Source organism: Oncorhynchus kisutch, linkage group LG10 (genome assembly GCF_002021735.2).
Source record: "Oncorhynchus kisutch isolate 150728-3 linkage group LG10, Okis_V2, whole genome shotgun sequence".
NCBI classification, from domain to species: domain Eukaryota; kingdom Metazoa; phylum Chordata; class Actinopteri; order Salmoniformes; family Salmonidae; genus Oncorhynchus; species Oncorhynchus kisutch.
Window position 1 is genome coordinate 3469743 of NC_034183.2, and position 22425 is coordinate 3492167.

General features: G+C 50.5%; 1 protein-coding gene across 3 annotated transcripts in view; it reads right to left on the minus strand.

Moving 5' to 3' along the window:
• The window catches only part of LOC109883999 (CD151 antigen), a 60059-nt gene extending 58510 nt beyond the window's left edge, over nucleotides 1–1549 (minus strand). The window contains exon 1 of one of the 3 annotated variants that reach the window (XM_020475993.2): nucleotides 1376–1549. The gene's annotated coding sequence lies outside the window, so the exon portion shown is untranslated. The remainder of the gene's footprint in view (nucleotides 1–1375) is intronic. The other 2 variants (XM_020475989.2, XM_020475991.2) reach the window with 2 other exon arrangements.
• Nucleotides 1550–22425: the final 20876 nt, after the last annotated feature.

A 22425-nucleotide genomic window follows, 5' to 3' on the forward strand; every position in this document is an offset into this window, starting at 1 on the left:
TATCTGAACTGTACTATACTGTACTATACTGTATCTGAACTGTACTATACTGTATCTGAACAGTACTATACTGTACTAAACTGTACTATACTGTACTATACTGTACTATACTGTATCTGAACTGTACTATACTGTACTAAACTGTATCTGAACTGTACTATACTGTACTATACTGTACTATACTGTACTATACTGTATCTGAACAGTACTATACTGTACTAAACTGTATCTGAACTGTACTATACTGTACTAAACTGTATCTGAACTGTACTATACTGTACTATACTGTATCTGAACTGTTCTATACTGTATCTGAACTGTACAATAATGTATCTGAACTGTACATACTGTACTATACTGTATCTGAACTGTACATACTGTACTATACTGTACTATACTGTACTAAACTGTATCTGAACTGTACTATACTGTATCTGAACTGTACAATAATGTATCTGAACTGTACTATACCGTACTATACTGTATCTGAACTGTTCTATACTGTACTATACTGTATCTGAACTGTACAATAATGTATCTGAACTGTACTATACTGTACTATACTGTATCTGAACTGTTCTATACTGTACTATACTGTATCTGAACTGTACAATAATGTATCTGAACTGTACATACAGTACTATACTGTATTAAACTGTATCTGAACAGTACTATACTGTACTATACTGTATCTGAACTGTACTATACTGTATCTGAACTGTACTATACTGTACTATACTGTATCTGAACTGTACATACTGTACTATACTGTACTAAACTGTATCTGAACTGTACTATACTGTATCTGAGCTGTACAATAATGTATCTGAACTGTACTATACTGTACTATACTGTATCTGAACTGTTCTATACTGTATCTGAACTGTACTATACTGTACTATACTGTATCTGAACTGTTCTATACTGTACTATACTGTATCTGAACTGTACATACTGTACTATACTGTATCTGAACTGTACATATAGATATTTGGTTAGATATTCTTGTTGATACTGTAAATGTGTATATCCTCTGTATATTTCTATGTCCACTGTTCATTCTCCTACAGCTCTATGTTCATTCTCCTACAGCTCTATGTTCATTCTCCTACAGCTCTATGTTCATTCTCCTACAGCTCTATGTTCATTCTCCTACAGCTCTATGTTCATTCTCCTACAGCTCTATGTTCATTCTCCTACAGCTCTATGTTCATTTGATCTATTTTGTATATAATTCATGTAAACTGTGTGTAAATTCCTGTGTGTCTCTAAATGCCTGTCTGTCTCTAGCAGCAACACACCACGTCACATTCTGACTATGTCCGTGTCCTTGGGTGAATAAAGGTGGTTCGGAAGTAAAAGTGAAGACTCCTACCTGAACTCAAACTGCGAATCCTCCTCACCCTCGGGAGGTAAACAGTCTTACCAGAGACTGTGAAATGTACCGCTCTCTACTCCACTGTCACGGCGGTGGTACTGTAACGTCTGTCTGTCTGCATGCTCTCCGTGAAGGTTATGAGCAACAGGCTGAGCTCGCAACTGACACTCTGATATAAGCTCCTGCTCTGCCGTGCCCCTTTTAGCAGAGAGGTGAGACAAGGAGACAGCAGAGAGGTAAGACAAGGAGACAGCAGAGGTAAGACAAGGCGACAGCAGAGAGGTAAGACAAGCCGACAGCAGAGAGGTGAGACAAGGAGCCAGCAGAGAGGTGAGACAAGGAGACAGCAGAGAGGTAAGACAAGCCGACAGCAGAGAGGTAAGACATGGAGCCAGCAGAGAGGTGAGACAAGGAGACAGCAGAGAGGTAAGACAAGGAGACAGCAGAGAGGTAAGACAAGGAGACAGCAGAGAGGTAAGAAAGGCAGACAGCAAAGATGTAAGACAAGCCAAAGAGGTAAGACAAGGAGACAGCAGAGAGGTAAGACAAGGACCAGCAGAGAGGTAAGACAAGGAGTCGGCAGAGAGGTAAGACAAGGACCAGCAGAGAGGAAAGACAAGGGGACGGCAGAGAGGTAAGACAAGGAGACGGCTGAGAGGTGAGGAGGAACAGACAGATCACTGGCTAAGAAAATAGCAGGCTGTTACCACCAGACTGTTACCACCACCAGACTGTTACCACCACCAGACTGTTACCACCACTAGACTGTTACCACCACCAGACTGTTACCACCAGACTATTACCACCACCAGACTGTTACCACCAGACTGTTACCACCACTAGACTGTTACCACCACCAGACTGTTACCACCACCAGACTGCTACCGCCACCAGACTGTTACCACCACCAGGTTGTTACCACCACCAGACTGTTACCACCACCAGGCTGTTACCACCAGGCTGTTACCACCAGGCTGTTACCACCAGTAGGCTGTTACCACCAGTAGGCTGTTACCACCAGTAGGCTGTTACCACCAGTAGACTGTTACCACCAGTAGACTGTTACCACCAGTAGAATGTTACCACCACCAGACTGTTACCACCACCAGACTGTTACCACCAGACTGTTACCACCACCAGACTGTTACCACCACCAGGCTGTTACCACCAGGCGGTTACCACCAGGCGGTTACCACCACCAGACTGTTACCACCAGGCTGTTACCACCACCAGACTGTTACCACCACCAGACTGTTACCACCAGGCTGTTACCGCCACCAGGCTGTTACAACCAGTAGACTGTTACCACCACCAGACTGTTACCACCACCAGACTGTTACCACCAGTAGACTGTTACAACCAGTAGACTGTTACAACCAGTAGACTGTTACCACCACCAGACTGTTACCACCAGACTGTTACCACCAGACTGTTACCACCACCGGACTGTTACCACCACCAGACTGTTACCACCACCAGACTGTTACCACCATCAGACTGTTACCACCACCAGGCTGTTACCACCAGACTGTTACCACCACCAGACTGTTACCACCACCAGGCTGTTACCACCACCAGTAGACTGTTACCACCAGACTGTTACCACCAGTAGACTGTTACCACCAGTAGACTGTTACCACCAGTAGACAGTTACCACCAGACTTACCACCAGACTGTTACCACCACCAGGCTGTTACCACCACCAGACTGTTACCACCAGTAGACTGTTACCACCAGACTTACCACCAGACTGTTACCACCACCAGACTGTTACCACCACCAGGCTGTTACCACCACCAGGCTGTTACCACCAGTAGACTGTTACCACCAGACTTACCACCAGACTGTTACCACCACCAGGCTGTTACCACCACCAGACTGTTACCACCAGACTGTTACAACCACCAGACTGTTACCACCACCAGACTGTTACCACCAGGCTGTTACCACCAGGCTGTTACCACCAGGCTGTTACCACCAAACTGTTACCACCACCAGACTGTTACCACCACCAGACTGTTACCACCACCAGACTGTTACCACCAGACTGTTACCACCAGGCTGTTACCACCAGGCTGTTACCACCAGTAGGCTGTTACCACCAGTAGGCTGTTACCACCAGTAGACTGTTACCACAGTAGACTGTTACCACCAGTAGACTGTTACCACCACCAGACTGTTACCGCCACCAGACTGTTACCACCAGACTGTTACCACCACCAGACTGTTACCACCACCCGGCTGTTACCACCAGACTGTTACCACCAGGCGGTTACCACCAGTAGACTGTTACCACCAGTAGACTGTTACCACCAGGCTGTTACCACCACCAGACTGTTACCACCACCAGACTGTTACCACCAGGCTGTTACCGCCACCAGGCTGTTACCACCAGTAGACTGTTACCACCACCAGACTGTTACCACCACCAGGCTGTTACCACCAGACTGTTACACCAGTAGACTGTTACAACCAGTAGACTGTTACCACCTGACTGTTACCACCAGACTGTTACCACCAGACTGTTACCACCACCAGACTGTTACCACCACCAGACTGTTACCACCACCAGACTGTTACCACCATCAGACTGTTACCACCACCAGGCTGTTACCACCACCAGACTGTTACCACCACCAGACTGTTACCACCACCAGGCTGTTACGACCACCAGACTGTTACCACCACCAGACTGTTACCACCACCAGGCTGTTACCACCAGACTGTTACCACCAGTAGACTGTTACCACCAGACTTACCACCAGACTGTTACCACCACCAGACTGTTACCACCACCAGAATGTTACCACCAGACTGTTACCACCACCAGACTGTTACCACCACCAGACTGTTACCACCACCAGACTGTTACCACCACCAGACTGTTACCACCACCAGACTGTTACCACCACCAGGCTGTTACCACCACCAGGCTGTTACCACCAGTAGACTGTTACCACCAGACTTACCACCAGACTGTTACCACCACCAGGCTGTTACCACCACCAGACTGTTACCACCAGTAGACTGTTACCACCAGACTTACCACCAAACTGTTACCACCACCAGACTGTTACCACCACCAGGCTGTTACCACCACCAGGCTGTTACCACCACCAGGCTGTTACCACCAGACTTACCACCAGACTGTTACCACCACCAGGCTGTTACCACCACCAGACTGTTACCACCACCAGGCTGTTACCACCACCAGACTGTTACCACCACCAGACTGTTACCACCAGACTGTTACCACCACTAGACTGTTACAACCAGACTGTTACCACCACCAGACTGTTACCACCACCAGACTGTTACCACCAGGCTGTTACCACCAGGCTGTTACCACCTGACTGTTACCACCACCAGACTGTTACCACCACCAGACTGTTACCACCACCAGACTGTTACCACCAGACTGTTACCACCACCAGACTGTTACCACCACCAGACTGTTACCACCACCAGACTGTTACCACCACCAGACTGTTACCACCAGACTGTTACCACCACCAGGCTGTTACCACCAGTAGGCTGTTACAACCAGTAGGATGTTACCACCAGTAGACTGTTACCACCAGTAGACTGTTACCACCACCAGACTGTTACCGCCACCAGACTGTTACCACCACCAGACTGTTACCACCAGACTGTTACCACCACCAGACTGTTACCACCACCAGGCTGTTACCACCAGACTGTTACCACCAGGCGGTTACCACCAGTAGACTGTTACCACCACCAGACTGTTACCACCAGGCTGTTACCACCACCAGACTGTTACCACCACCAGACTGTTACCACCAGGCTGTTACCGCCACCAGGCTGTTACCACCAGTATACTGTTACAACCAGTAGACTGTTACCACCAGTAGACTGTTACCACCAGACTGTTACCACCAGACTGTTACCACCAGACTGTTACCACCACCAGACTGTTACCACCACCAGACTGTTACCACCACCAGACTTTTACCACCACCAGGCTGTTACCACCATCAGACTGTTACCACCACCAGGCTGTTACCACCACCAGACTGTTACCACCACCAGACTGTTACCACCACCAGGCTGTTACCACCACCAGACTGTTACCACCACCAGACTGTTACCACCAGACTGTTACCACCAGACTGTTACCACCACCAGACTGTTACCACCACCAGACTTTTACCACCACCAGGCTGTTACCACCATCAGACTGTTACCACCACCAGGCTGTTACCACCACCAGACTGTTACCACCACCAGACTGTTACCACCACCAGGCTGTTACCACCACCAGGCTGTTACCACCACCAGGCTGTTACCACCAGACTGTTACCACCAGTAGACTGTTACCACCAGACTTACCACCAGACTGTTACCACCACCAGGCTGTTACCACCACCAGACTGTTACCACCAGTAGACTGTTACCACCAGACTTACCACCAGGCTGTTACCACCACCAGGCTGTTACCACCTCCAGGCTGTTACCACAGACTTACCACCAGGCTGTTACCACCACCAGGCTGTTACCACCACCAGGCTGTTACCACCACCAGACTGTTACCACCAGACTGTTACCACCACCAGACTGTTACCACCACTAGACTGTTACCACCAGACTTACCACCACCAGACTGTTACCACCACCAGACTGTTACCACCACCAGGCTGTTACCACCAGGCTGTTACCACCAGGCTGTTACCACCAGGCTGTTACCACCAGACTGTTACCACCAGACTGTTACCACCACCAGACTGTTACCACCACCCGACTGTTACCACCACCAGACTGTTACCACCAGACTGTTACCACCAGACTGTTAACACCACCAGACTGTTACCACCACCAGACTGTTCCCACCACCAGACTGTTACCACCACCAGACTGTTACCACCACCAGACTGTTACCACCAGACTGTTACCACCACCAGACTGTTACCACCACCCGGCTGTTACCACCAGACTGTTACCACCAGGCGGTTACCACCAGTAGACTGTTACCACCAGTAGACTGTTACCACCAGGCTGTTACCACCACCAGACTGTTACCACCACCAGACTGTTACCACCAGGCTGTTACCGCCACCAGGCTGTTACCACCAGTAGACTGTTACCACCACCAGACTGTTACCACCACCAGGCTGTTACCACCAGACTGTTACCACCAGTAGACTGTTACAACCAGTAGACTGTTACCACCTGACTGTTACCACCAGACTGTTACCACCAGACTGTTACCACCACCAGACTGTTACCACCACCAGACTGTTACCACCATCAGACTGTTACCACCACCAGGCTGTTACCACCACCAGACTGTTACCACCACCAGACTGTTACCACCACCAGGCTGTTACGACCACCAGACTGTTACCACCACCAGACTGTTACCACCACCAGGCTGTTACCACCAGACTGTTACCACCAGTAGACTGTTACCACCAGACTTACCACCAGACTGTTACCACCACCAGACTGTTACCACCACCAGAATGTTACCACCAGACTGTTACCACCACCAGACTGTTACCACCACCAGACTGTACCACCACCAGACTGTTACCACCACCAGACTGTTACCACCACCAGACTGTTACCACCACCAGGCTGTTACCACCACCAGGCTGTTACCACCAGTAGACTGTTACCACCAGACTTACCACCAGACTGTTACCACCACCAGGCTGTTACCACCACCAGACTGTTACCACCAGTAGACTGTTACCACCAGACTTACCACCAAACTGTTACCACCACCAGACTGTTACCACCACCAGGCTGTTACCACCACCAGGCTGTTACCACCACCAGGCTGTTACCACCAGACTTACCACCAGACTGTTACCACCACCAGGCTGTTACCACCACCAGACTGTTACCACCACCAGGCTGTTACCACCACCAGACTGTTACCACCACCAGACTGTTACCACCAGACTGTTACCACCACTAGACTGTTACAAACCAGACTGTTACCACCACCAGACTGTTACCACCACCAGACTGTTACCACCAGGCTGTTACCACCAGGCTGTTACCACCTGACTGTTACCACCACCAGACTGTTACCACCACCAGACTGTTACCACCACCAGACTGTTACCACCAGACTGTTACCACCACCAGACTGTTACCACCACCAGACTGTTACCACCACCAGAATGTTACACCACCAGACTGTTACCACCAGACTGTTACCACCACCAGGCTGTTACCACCAGTAGGCTGTTACAACCAGTAGGCTGTTACCACCAGTAGACTGTTACCACCAGTAGACTGTTACCACCACCAGACTGTTACCGCCACCAGACTGTTACCACCACCAGACTGTTACCACCAGACTGTTACCACCACCAGACTGTTACCACCACCAGGCTGTTACCACCAGACTGTTACCACCAGGCGGTTACCACCAGTAGACTGTTACCACCACCAGACTGTTACCACCAGGCTGTTACCACCACCAGACTGTTACCACCACCAGACTGTTACCACCAGGCTGTTACCGCCACCAGGCTGTTACCACCAGTATACTGTTACAACCAGTAGACTGTTACCACCAGTAGACTGTTACCACCAGACTGTTACCACCAGACTGTTACCACCAGACTGTTACCACCACCAGACTGTTACCACCACCAGACTGTTACCACCACCAGACTTTTACCACCACCAGGCTGTTACCACCATCAGACTGTTACCACCACCAGGCTGTTACCACCACCAGACTGTTACCACCACCAGACTGTTACCACCACCAGGCTGTTACCACCACCAGACTGTTACCACCACCAGACTGTTACACCAGACTGTTACCACCAGACTGTTACCCACCACCAGACTGTTACCACCACCAGACTTTTACCACCACCAGGCTGTTACCACCATCAGACTGTTACCACCACCAGGCTGTTACCACCACCAGACTGTTACCACCACCAGACTGTTACCACCACCAGGCTGTTACCACCACCAGGCTGTTACCACCACCAGGCTGTTACCACCAGACTGTTACCACCAGTAGACTGTTACCACCAGACTTACCACCAGACTGTTACCACCACCAGGCTGTTACCACCACAACTGTTACCACCCAGTAGACTGTTACCACCAGACTACCACCAGGCTGTTACCCACCACCAGGCTGTTACACCTCCAGGCTGTTACCACCCAGACTACCACCAGGCTGTTACCACCACCAGGCTGTTACCACCACCAGGCTGTTACCACCACCAGACTGTTACCACCAGACTGTTACCACCACCAGACTGTTACCACCACTAGACTGTTACCACCAGACTTACCACCACCAGACTGTTACCACCACCAGACTGTTACCACCACCAGGCTGTTACCACCAGGCTGTTACCACCAGGCTGTTACCACCAGGCTGTTACCACCAGACTGTTACCACCAGACTGTTACCACCACCAGACTGTTACCACCACCCGACTGTTACCACCACCAGACTGTTACCACCAGACTGTTACCACCAGACTGTTAACACCACCAGACTGTTACCACCACCAGACTGTTCCCACCACCAGACTGTTACCACCACCAGACTGTTACCACCACCAGACTGTTACCACCAGACTGTTACCACCAGACTGTTACCACCACCAGACTGATACCACCAGGCTGTTACCACCAGGCTGTTACCACCAGGCTGTTACCACCAGACTGTTACCACCACCAGACTGTTACCACCAGACTGTTACCACCACCAGACTGTTACCACCAGGCTGTTACCACCAGGCTGTTACCACCACCAGACTGTTACCACCAGACTGTTACCACCACCAGACTGTTACCACCAGGCTGTTACCACCAGGCTGTTACCACCACCAGGCTGTTACCACCAGTAGACTGTTACCACCAGACTTACCACCAGACTGTTACCACCACCAGACTGTTACCACCACCAGGCTGTTACCACCACCAGGCTGTTACCACCAGCAGACTGTTACCACCAGGCTGTTACAACCAGACTGTTACCACCAGTAGACTGTTACCACCAGGCTGTTCTGTGTACTTGACTTATTGGTCAATAGTTGCCAAACACTATAATAATGAAGGACACAGAGGCAGAAGGGAAGTACAGAGGACTTATAGTTACTTATCAATAACTTTATTAGTATCACAACAACAATATTTACATAGACAATGTAGCAGTCTATAGAATACATTACAGTAAACATATTTACATAGACAATGTAGCAGTCTATAGAATACATTACAGTAAACATATTTACATAGACAATGTAGCAGTCTATAGACTGTTACCACCATCAGACTGTTACCACCACCAGGCTGTTACCACCACCAGACTGTTACCACCACCAGACTGTTACCACCACCAGACTGTTACCACCATCAGACTGTTACCACCACCAGGCTGTTACCACCACCAGACTGTTACCACCACCAGACTGTTACCACCACCAGGCTGTTACCACCACCAGACTGTTACCACCACCAGGCTGTTACCACCAGACTGTTACCACCAGTAGACTGTTACCACCAGACTTACCACCAGACTGTTACCACCACCAGACTGTTACCACCACCAGACTGTTACCACCAGACTGTTACCACCACCAGACTGTTACCACCACCAGACTGTTACCACCACCAGACTGTTACCACCAGACTGTTACCACCACCAGACTGTTACCACCACCAGGCTGTTACCACCACCAGGATGTTACCACCAGTAGACTGTTACCACCAGACTTACCACCAGACTGTTACCACCACCAGGCTGTTACCGCCACCAGACTGTTACCACCAGTAGACTGTTACCACCAGACTTACCACCAGACTGTTACCACCACCAGACTGTTACCACCACCAGGCTGTTACCACCACCAGGCTGTTACCACCACCAGGCTGTTACCACCAGACTTACCACCAGACTGTTACCACCACCAGGCTGTTACCACCACCAGACTGTTACCACCACCAGGCTGTTACCACCACCAGACTGTTACCACCACCAGACTGTTACCACCAGACTGTTACCACCACTAGACTGTTACAACCAGACTGTTACCACCACCAGACTGTTACCACCACCAGACTGCGACCACCAGGCTGTTACCACCAGGCTGTTACCACCAGACTGTTACCACCACCAGACTGTTACCACCACCAGACTGTTACCATCACCAGACTGTTACCACCACCAGACTGTTACCACCAGACTGTTACCACCACCAGACTGTTACCACCACCAGACTGTTACCACCAGACTGTTACCACCACCAGACTGTTACCACCAGACTGTTACCACCACCAGACTGTTACCACCACCAGGCTGTTACCACCAGTAGGCTGTTACCACCAGTAGGCTGTTACCACCAGTAGACTGTTACCACCAGTAGACTGTTACCACCACCAGACTGTTACCGCCACCAGACTGTTACCACCACCAGAATGTTACCACCAGACTGTTACCACCACCAGACTGTTACCACCACAAGGCTGTTACCACCAGACTGTTACCACCAGGTGGTTACCACCAGTAGACTGTTACCACCACCAGACTGTTACCACCAGGCTGTTACCACCACCAGACTGTTACCACCACCAGACTGTTACCACCAGGCTGTTACCGCCACCAGGCTGTTACCACCAGTATACTGTTACAACCAGTAGACTGTTACCACCAGTAGACTGTTACCACCAGACTGTTACCACCAGACTGTTACCACCAGACTGTTACCACCACCAGACTGTTACCACCACCAGACTGTTACCACCACCAGACTGTTACCACCACCAGACTTTTACCACCACCAGGCTGTTACCACCATCAGACTGTTACCACCACCAGGCTGTTACCACCACCAGACTGTTACCACCACCAGACTGTTACCACCACCAGACTGTTACCACCACCAGGCTGTTACCACCACCAGACTGTTACCAGCACCACACTGTTACCACCAGACTGTTACCACCAGACTGTTACCACCAGACTGTTACCACCACCAGACTGTTACCACCACCAGACTGTTACCACCACCAGACTTTTACCACCACCAGGCTGTTACCACCATCAGACTGTTACCACCACCAGGCTGTTACCACCACCAGACTGTTACCACCACCAGACTGTTACCACCACCAGGCTGTTACCACCACCAGGCTGTTACCACCACCAGACTGTTACCACCAGTAGACTGTTACCACCAGACTTACCACCAGACTGTTACCACCACCAGGCTGTTACCACCACCAGACTGTTACCACCAGTAGACTGTTACCACCAGACTTACCACCAGACTGTTACCACCACCAGGCTGTTACCACCTCCAGGCTGTTACCACCAGACTTACCACCAGACTGTTACCACCACCAGGCTGTTACCACCACCAGACTGTTACCACCACCAGGCTGTTACCACCACCAGACTGTTACCACCAGACTGTTACCACCACCAGACTGTTACCACCACTAGACTGTTACCACCAGACTTACCACCACCAGACTGTTACCACCACCAGACTGTTACCACCACCAGGCTGTTACCACCAGGCTGTTACCACCAGGATGTTACCACCAGGCTGTTACCACCAGACTGTTACCACCAGACTGTTACCACCACCAGACTGTTACCACCACCAGACTGTTACCACCACCAGACTGTTACCACCAGACGGTTACCACCAGACTGTTAACACCACCAGACTGTTACCACCACCAGACTGTTCCCACCACCAGACTGTTACCACCACCAGACTGTTACCACCACCAGACTGTTACCACCAGACTGTTACCACCAGACTGTTACCACCACCAGACTGATACCACCAGGCTGTTACCACCAGGCTGTTACCACCAGGCTGTTACCACCAGACTGTTACCACCACCAGACTGTTACCACCAGACTGTTACCACCACCAGACTGTTACCACCAGGCTGTTACCACCAGGCTGTTACCACCAGGCTGTTACCACCACCAGACTGTTACCACAAGACTGTTACCACCACCAGACTTTTACCACCAGGCTGTTACCACCAGGCTGTTACCACCACCAGGCTGTTACCACCAGTAGACTGTTACCACCAGACTTACCACCAGACTGTTACCACCACCAGACTGTTACCACCACCAGGCTGTTACCACCACCAGGCTGTTACCACCAGCAGACTGTTACCACCAGGCTGTTACCACCAGTAGACTGTTACCACCAGGCTGTTCTGTGTACTTGACTTATTGGTCAATAGTTGCCAAACACTATAATAATGAAGGACACAGAGGCAGAAGGGAAGTACAGAGGACTTATAGTTACTTATCAATAACTTTATTAGTATCACAACAACAATATTTACATAGACAATGTAGCAGTCTATAGAATACATTACAGTAAACATATTTACATAGACAATGTAGCAGTCTATAGAATACATTACAGTAAACATATTTACATAGACAATGTAGCAGTCTATAGAATACATTACAGTAAACATATTTACATAGACAATGTAGCAGTCTATAGACTGTTACCACCATCAGACTGTTACCACCACCAGGCTGTTACCACCACCAGACTGTTACCACCACCAGGCTGTTACCACCAGACTGTTACCACCAGTAGACTGTTACCACCAGACTGTTACCACCAGACTGTTACCACCACCAGGCTGTTACCACCACCAGACTGTTACCACCAGTAGACTGTTACCACCATACTTACCACCAGACTGTTACCACCACCAGACTGTTACCACCACCAGGCTGTTACCACCACCAGGCTGTTACCACCAGTAGACTGTTACCACCAGATTTACCACCAGACTGTTACCACCACCAGGCTGTTACCACCACCAGGCTGTTACCACCACCGGACTGTTACCACCACCAGGCTGTTACCACCAGACTGTTACCACCAGACTGTTACCACCACCAGACTGTTACCACCACCAGACTGTTTCCACCACCAGACTGTTACCGCCAGACTGTTACCACCAGACTGTTACCACCACCAGACTGTTACCACCACCAGACTGTTACCACCACCAGACTGTTACCACCAGACTGTTACCACCAGACTGTTACCACCACCAGACTGTTACCACCACCAGACTGTTACCACCACCAGGCTGTTACCACCACCAGACTGTTACCACCACCAGACTGTTACCACCACTAGACTGTTACCACCAGACTTACCACCACCAGACTGTTACCACCACCAGACTGTTACCACCACCAGACTGTTACCACCAGGCTGTTACCACCAGGCTGTTACCACCAGGCTGTTACCACCAGACTGTTACCACCAGACTGTTACCACCACCAGACTGTTACCACCACCAGACTGTTACCACCACCAGACTGTTACCACCAGACTGTTACCACCAGACTGTTACCACCAGACTGTTACCACCGGACTGTTACCACCACCAGACTGTTACCACCACCAGACTGTTACCACCTGACTGTTACCACCACCAGACTGTTACCACCACCAGACTGTTACCACCAGACTGTTACCACCACCAGACTGTTACCACCACCAGACTGTTACCACCAGACTGTTACCAAAAGACTGTTACCACCACCAGACTGTTACCACCAGACTGTTACCACCAGACTGTTACCACCACCAGACTGTTACCACCAGACTGTTACCACCGGACTGTTACCACCACCAGACTGTTACCACCACCAGACTGTTACCACAACCAGACTGTTACCACCAGACTGTAACCGCCACCAGACTGTTACCACCACCAGACTGTTACCACCACCGGGCTGTTACCACCACCAGACTGTTACCACCACCAGACTGTTACCACCTGACTGTTACCACCACCAGACTTTTACCACCACCAGACTGTTACCACCACCAGACTGTTACCACCAGACTGTTACCACCAGACTGTTACCACCACCAGACTGTTACCACCACCAGACTGTTACCACCAGACTGTTACCACCACCAGACTGTTACCACCACCAGACTGTTACCACCACCAGACTGTTACCACCACCAGACTGTTACCACCAGACTGTTACCACCACCAGACTGTTACCACCAGACTGTTACCACCAGACTGTTACCACCACCAGACTGTTACCACCAGGCTGTTACCACCAGGCTGTTACCACCAGGCTGTTACCACCAGACTGTTACCACCACCAGACTGTTACCACCACCAGACTGTTACCACCAGACTGTTACCACCAGACTGTTACCACCAGACTGTTACCACCACCAGACTGTTACCACCAGACTGTTACCACCACCAGACTGTTACCACCACCAGACTGTTACCACCAGACTGTTTCCACCACCAGACTGTTACCACCACCAGACTGTTACCACCAGACTGTTACCACCACCCGACTGTTACCACCACCAGACTGTTACCACCAGGCTGTTACCACCAGGCTGTTACCACCAGGCTGTTACCACCAGCTGTTACCACCAGGCTGTTACCGCCACCAGACTGTTGCCACCAGACTGTTACCACCACCAGACTGTTACCACCACCAGACTGTTACCACCACCAGACTGTTACCACCACCAGACTGTTACCACCAGACTGTTACCACCACCAGACTGTTACCACCAGGCTGTTACCACCAGGCTGTTACCGCCAGACTGTTACCACCACCAGACTGTTACCACCAGACTGTTACCACCACCAGACTGTTACCACCAGGCTGTTACCACCAGGCTGTTACCACCACCAGGCTGTTACCACCAGTAGACTGTTACCACCAGACTTACCACCAGACTGTTACCACCACCAGACTGTTACCACCACCAGGCTGTTACCACCACCAGGCTGTTACCACCAGGCTGTTACCACCAGACTGTTACCACCAGTAGACTGTTACCACCAGGCTGTTCTGTGTACTTGACTTATTGGTCAATAGTTGCCAAACACTATAATAATGAAGGACACAGAGGCAGAAGGGAAGTACAGAGGACTTATAGTTACTTATCAATAACTTATTAGTATCACAACAACAATATTTACATAGACAATGTAGCAGTCTATAGAATACATTACAGTAAACATATTTACATAGACAATGTAGCAGTCTATAGAATACATTACAGTAAACATATTTACATAGACAATGTAGCAGTCTATAGAATACATTACAGTAAACATATTTACATAGACAATGTAGCAGTCTATAGACTGTTACCACCATCAGACTGTTACCACCACCAGGCTGTTACCACCACCAGACTGTTACCACCACCAGACTGTTACCACCACCAGGCTGTTACCACCAGACTGTTACCACCAGTAGACTGTTACCACCAGACTTACCACCAGACTGTTACCACCACCAGACTGTTACCACCACCAGGCTGTTACCACCACCAGGCTGTTACCACCAGTAGACTGTTACCACCAGACTTACCACCAGACTGTTACCACCACCAGGCTGTTACCACCACCAGACTGTTACCACCACCAGGCTGTTACCACCACCAGACTGTTACCACCACCAGACTGTTACCACCAGACTGTTACCACCACCAGACTGTTACCACCACTAGACTGTTACCACCAGACTGTTACCACCACCAGACTGTTACCACCACCAGACTGTTACCACCAGGCTGTTACCACCAGGCTGTTACCACCAGGCTGTTACCACCAGACTGTACACCAACAGACTGTTACCACCACCAGACTGTTACCACCACCAGACTGTTACCACCACCAGACTGTTACCACCACCAGACTGTTACCACCAGACTGTTACCACCACCAGACTGTTACCACCACCAGACTGTTACCACCACCAGACTGTTACCACCAGGCTGTTACCACCAGTAGGCTGTTACCACCAGTAGGCTGTTACCACCAGTAGGCTGTTACCACCAGTAGGCTGTTACCACCAGTAGACTGTTACCACCACCCGGCTGTTACCACCAGACTGTTACCACCAGGCTGTTACCACCACCAGACTGTTACCACCACCAGACTGTTACCACCAGGCTGTTACCGCCACCAGGCTGTTACCACCAGTAGGCTGTTACCACCAGTAGACTGTTACCACCACCAGACTGTTACCACCACCAGGCTGTTACAACCAGACTGCTACCACCACCAGACTGTTACCACCAGACTGTTACCACCAGTAGACTGTTACAACCAGTAGACTGTTACCACCAGACTGTTACCACCAGACTGTTACCACCAGACTGTTACCACCAGACTGTTACCACCACCAGACTGTTACCACCACCAGACTGTTACCACCACCAGACTGTTACCACCATCAGACTGTTACCACCACCAGGCTGTTACCACCACCAGACTGTTACCACCACCAGATGTTACCACCACCAGGCTGTTACCACCACCAGACTGTTACCACCACCAGGCTGTTACCACCAGTAGACTGTTACCACCAGACTTACCACCAGACTTACCACCAGACTGTTACCACCACCAGGCTGTTACCACCACCAGACTGTTACCACCAGTAGACTGTTACCAGCAGACTTACCACCAGACTGTTACCACCACCAGACTGTTACCACCACCAGGCTGTTACCACCACCAGGATGTTACCACCACCAGGCTGTTACCACCAGACTTACCACCAGACTGTTACCACCACCAGGATGTTACCACCACCAGACTGTTACCACCACCAGGCTGTTACCACCACCAGACTGTTACCACCACCAGACTGTTACCACCAGACTGTTACCACCACTAGACTGTTACCACCAGACTGTTACCACCACCAGACTGTTACCACCACCAGACTGTTACCACCACCAGACTGTTACCACCAGGCTGTTACCACCAGGCTGTTACCACCACCAGACTGTTACCACCAGACTGTTACCACCACCAGACTAGTTGCCAAACACTATAATAATGAAGGACACAGAGGCAGAAGGGAAGTACAGAGGACTTATAGTTACTTATCAATAACTTTATTAGTATCACAACAACAATATTTACATAGACAATGTAGCAGTCTATAGAATATATTACAGTAAACATATTTACATAGACAATGTAGCAGTCTATAGAATACATTACAGTAAAAATTTTACATAGACAATGTAGCAGTCTATAGAATACATTACAGTAAAATATTTACATAGACAATGTAGCAGTCTATAGACTGTTACCACCATCAGACTGTTACCACCACCAGGCTGTTACCACCACCAGACTGTTACCACCACCAGGCTGTTACCACCAGACTGTTACCACCAGTAGACTGTTACCACCAGACTGTTACCACCAGACTGTTACCACCACCAGGCTGTTACCACCACCAGACTGTTACACAGTAGACTGTTACCACCATACTTACCACCAGACTGTTACCACCACCAGACTGTACCACCACCAGGCTGTTACCACCACCAGGCTGTTACCACCAGTAGACTGTTACCCAAGATTTACCACCAGACTGTTACCCCCAGGCTGTTACCACCACCAGACTGTTACCACCACCAGGCTGTTACCACCAGACTGTTACCACCAGACTGTTACCACCACCAGACTGTTACCACCACCAGACTGTTTCCACCACCAGACTGTTACCGCCAGACTGTTACCACCAGACTGTTACCACCACCAGACTGTTACCACCACCAGACTGTTACCACCAGACTGTTAACACCGCCAGGATGTACCACCACCAGACTGTTACCACCACCAGACTGTTACCACCACCAGACTGTTACCACCACCAGACTGTTACCACCAGACTGTTACCACCACCAGATGTTACCACCAGGCTGTTACCACCAGGCTGTTACCACCAGACTGTTACCACCAGGCTGTTACCACCACCAGACTGTTACCACCACCAGACTGTTACCACCACCAGACTGTTACCACCAGGCTGTTACCACCAGGCTGTTACCACCAGGCTGTTACCACCAGACTGTTACCACCAGACTGTTACCACCACCAGACTGTTACCACCACCAGACTGTTACCACCACCAGACTGTTACCGCCAGACTGTTACCACCAGACTGTTACCACCACCAGACTGTTACCACCACCAGGCTGTTACCACCACCAGACTGTACCACCACCAGGCTGTTACCACCAGACTGTTACCACCAGTAGACTGTGACCACCAGACTGTTACCACCAGACTGTTACCACCACCAGGCTGTTACCACCACAGACTGTTACCACAGTAGACTGTTACCACCATACTTACCACCAGACTGTTACCACCACCAGACTGTTACCACCACCAGGCTGTTACCACCACCAGACTGTTACCACCAGACTGTTACCACCACCAGACTGTTACCACCAGCTGTTACCACAAGTAGGCTGTTACCACAGTAGGCTGTTACCACCAGTAGGCTGTTACACCAGTAGACTGTTACCACCACCAGGCTGTTACCACCAGACTGTTACCACCAGACTGTTACCACCACCAGACTGTTACCACCACAGACTGTTTCCCCACCAGACTGTTACCGCCAGACTGTTACCACCAGACTGTTACCACCACCAGACTGTTACCACCACCAGGCTGTTACCACCACCAGACTGTTACCACCACCAGACTGTTACCACCAGACTGTTACCACCAGACTGTTACCACCACCAGACTGTTACCACCACCAGACTGTTACCACCAGACTGTTACCAAAAGACTGTTACCACCACCAGACTGTTACCACCAGACTGTTACCACCACCAGACTGTTACCACCACCAGACTGTTACCACCAGACTGTTACCACCAGACTGTTACCACCACCAGACTGTTACCACACCAGACTGTTACCACCATCAGATGTTACCACCACCAGGCTGTTACCACCAGACTTACCACCAGATGTTACCACCACCAGGCTGTTACCACCACCAGACTGTTACCACCACCAGACTTTACCACCACTAGACTGTTACCACCAGACTTACCACCACCAGACTGTTACCACCACCAGACTGTTACCACCACCAGACTGTTACCACCAGGCTGTTACCACCAGGCTGTTACCACCAGACTGTTACCACCAGACTGGTTACCACCACCAGACTGTTACACCACCAGACTGTTACCACCACCAGACTGTTACCACCAGACTGTTACCACCAGACTGTTACCACCGGATGTTACCACCACCAGACTGTTACCACCACAGACTGTTACCACCACCAGACTGTTACCACCACCAGGCTGTTACCACCAGTAGGCTGTTACCACCAGTAGACTGTTACCACCACCAGACTGTTACCACCAGACTGTTACCACCACCAGACTGTTACCACCACCAGACTGTACCACCACCAGGCTGTTACCACCACCAGACTGTTACCACACCAGACTGTTACCACCACTAGACTGTTACCACCAGACTACCACCACCAGACTGTTACACCACCAGACTGTTACCACCACCAGACTGTTACCACCAGGCTGTTACACCAGGCTGTTACCACCAGACTGTTATCACCAGACTGTTACCACCACACCAGACTGTTACCACCACCAGGCTGTTACACCCCCAGACTGTTACCACCAGGCTGTTACCACCAGGCTGTTACCGCCACCAGGCTGTTACCACCATTAGACTGTTACCACCAGTAGACTGTTACCACCAGTAGACTGTTACCATCAGACTGTTACCACCAGACTGTTACCACCAGACTGTTACCACCAGACTGTTACCACCACCAGACTGTTACCACACCAGACGTTACCACCACCAGACTGTTACCACCACCAGACTGTTACCACCATCAGACTGTTACCCCCCCAGGCTGTTACCACACCAGACTGTTACCACCAGACTGTTACCACCACCAGACTGTTACACAGGCTGTTACCACCAGTAGGCTGTTACCACCAGTAGCTGTTACAACAGTAGACTGTTACCACCAGTAGACTGTTACCACCACCAGGCTGTTACCCCAGACTGTTACCCCACCAGACTGTTACACCACCAGACTGTTTCCACCACCAGACTGTTACCGCCAGACTGTTACCACCAGACTGTTACCACCACCAGACTGTCCACCACCAGGCTGTTACCACCACCAGACTGTTACCACCACCAGACTGTTACCACCACCGACTGTTACCACCAGACTGTTACCACCACCAGACTGTTACCACCACCAGACTGGTACCACCACCAGGCTGTACCACCACCGGCTGTTACCACCACCAGACTGTTACACCACTAGACTGTACCACCAGACTTACACCACCAGACTGTTCCCACCACCAGACTGTTACCACCACCAGACTGTTACCACCAGGCTGTTACCACCAGGCTGTTACCACCAGGCTGTTACCACAAGACTGTTACCACCAGACTGTTACCACCACCAGACTGTTACCACCACCAGACTTGTACCACCACCAGACTGTTACCACCAGACTGTTACCACCAGACTGTTACCACCAGACTGTTACCAAAGGACTGTTACCACCACCAGACTGTTACCACCACCAGACGGTTACCACCTGACTGTTACCACCACCAGACTGTTACCACCACCAGGCTGTTACCACCAGACTGTTACCACCAGGCGGTACCACCAGTAGACTGTTACACCACCAGACTGTTACCACCAGGCTGTTACCACCACCAGACTGTTACCACCAGGCTTGTTACCACCAGGCTGTTACCGCCCACAGGCTGTTACCACCAGTAGACTGTTACCACCAGTAGACTGTTACCACCAGTAGACTGTTACCATCGACTGTACCACCAGACTGTTACCACCAGACTGTTACCACCACCGACTGTACCACCACCAGACTGTTACCACCACCAGACGTTACCACCACCAGACTGTTAACCACACATCCGACTGTTACCACACCAGGTGTTACCACCACCAGACTGTTACAACCAGACTGTTACCACCCCAGACTGTTACCACAGGCTGTTACCACCAGTAGGCTGTTACCACCAGTAGGCTGTTACCACCAGTAGGCTGTGTTACCTACAAGTAGACTGTTACCACCACCAGGCGTTACCACAGATGTTACCACCAGACTGTCACCACCACGACTGTTACCACCACCAGACTGTTCCACCACCAGACTGTTACCGCCAGACTGTTACCACCAGGACTGGTACCACCACCAGACTGTTACCACCATAGACTGTTACCACCAGACTACACCACCAGACTGTTACCACCACCAGACTGTTACCACCCCACACCAGGCTGTTACCAAGGGCTGTTACCACCAGGCTGGTTACCACCAGACTGTACCACCACCAGACTGTTACCACCAGGCTGTTACCACCAGTAGGCTGTTACCACCAGAGGCTGGTACCACCAGTAGGCTTGTTACACCAGTAGACTGTTACCACCACCAGGCTGTTACCACCAGGACTGTTACCACCAGACTGTTACCACCACCAGACTGTACCACCACCAGACTGTTTCCACCACCAGACTGTTACCCCAGACTGTTACCACAGACTGTACCACCACAAGACTGTACCACCACCAGACTGTACCACCACCAGACTGTTACCCACCACCCAGACTGTTACCGACATCAGACTGTTACCACCACCAGGCTGTTACCACCACCAGACTGTTACCACCAGACTGTTACACCACCAGACTGTTACCACCAGGGTTACCACCAGTGGCTGTTACCACCAGTAGGCTGTTACCACCGTAGGCTGTTACAACCAGTAGACTGTTACCACACCAGGCTGTTACCACCAGACTGTTACCACCAGACTGTTACCACCACCAGACTGTTACCACACCAGACTGTTTCCACCACCAGACTGTTACCGCCAGACTGTTTACCACAAGACTGTTACCACCACCAGACTGTTACCACCACCAGGCTGTTACCACCACCAGACTGTTACCACCACCAGACTGTTACCACCAGACTGTTACCACCAGGCTGTTACCACCACCAGACTGTTCACCACCAGACTGTTACCACCACCAGGCTGTTGTACCACCACCAGACTGTTACCACCACCAGACGTTACCACCACTAGACTGTTACACCAGACTTACCACCACCAGACTGTTACCACCACCCGACTGTTACCACCACCCAGACTGTACCACCAGG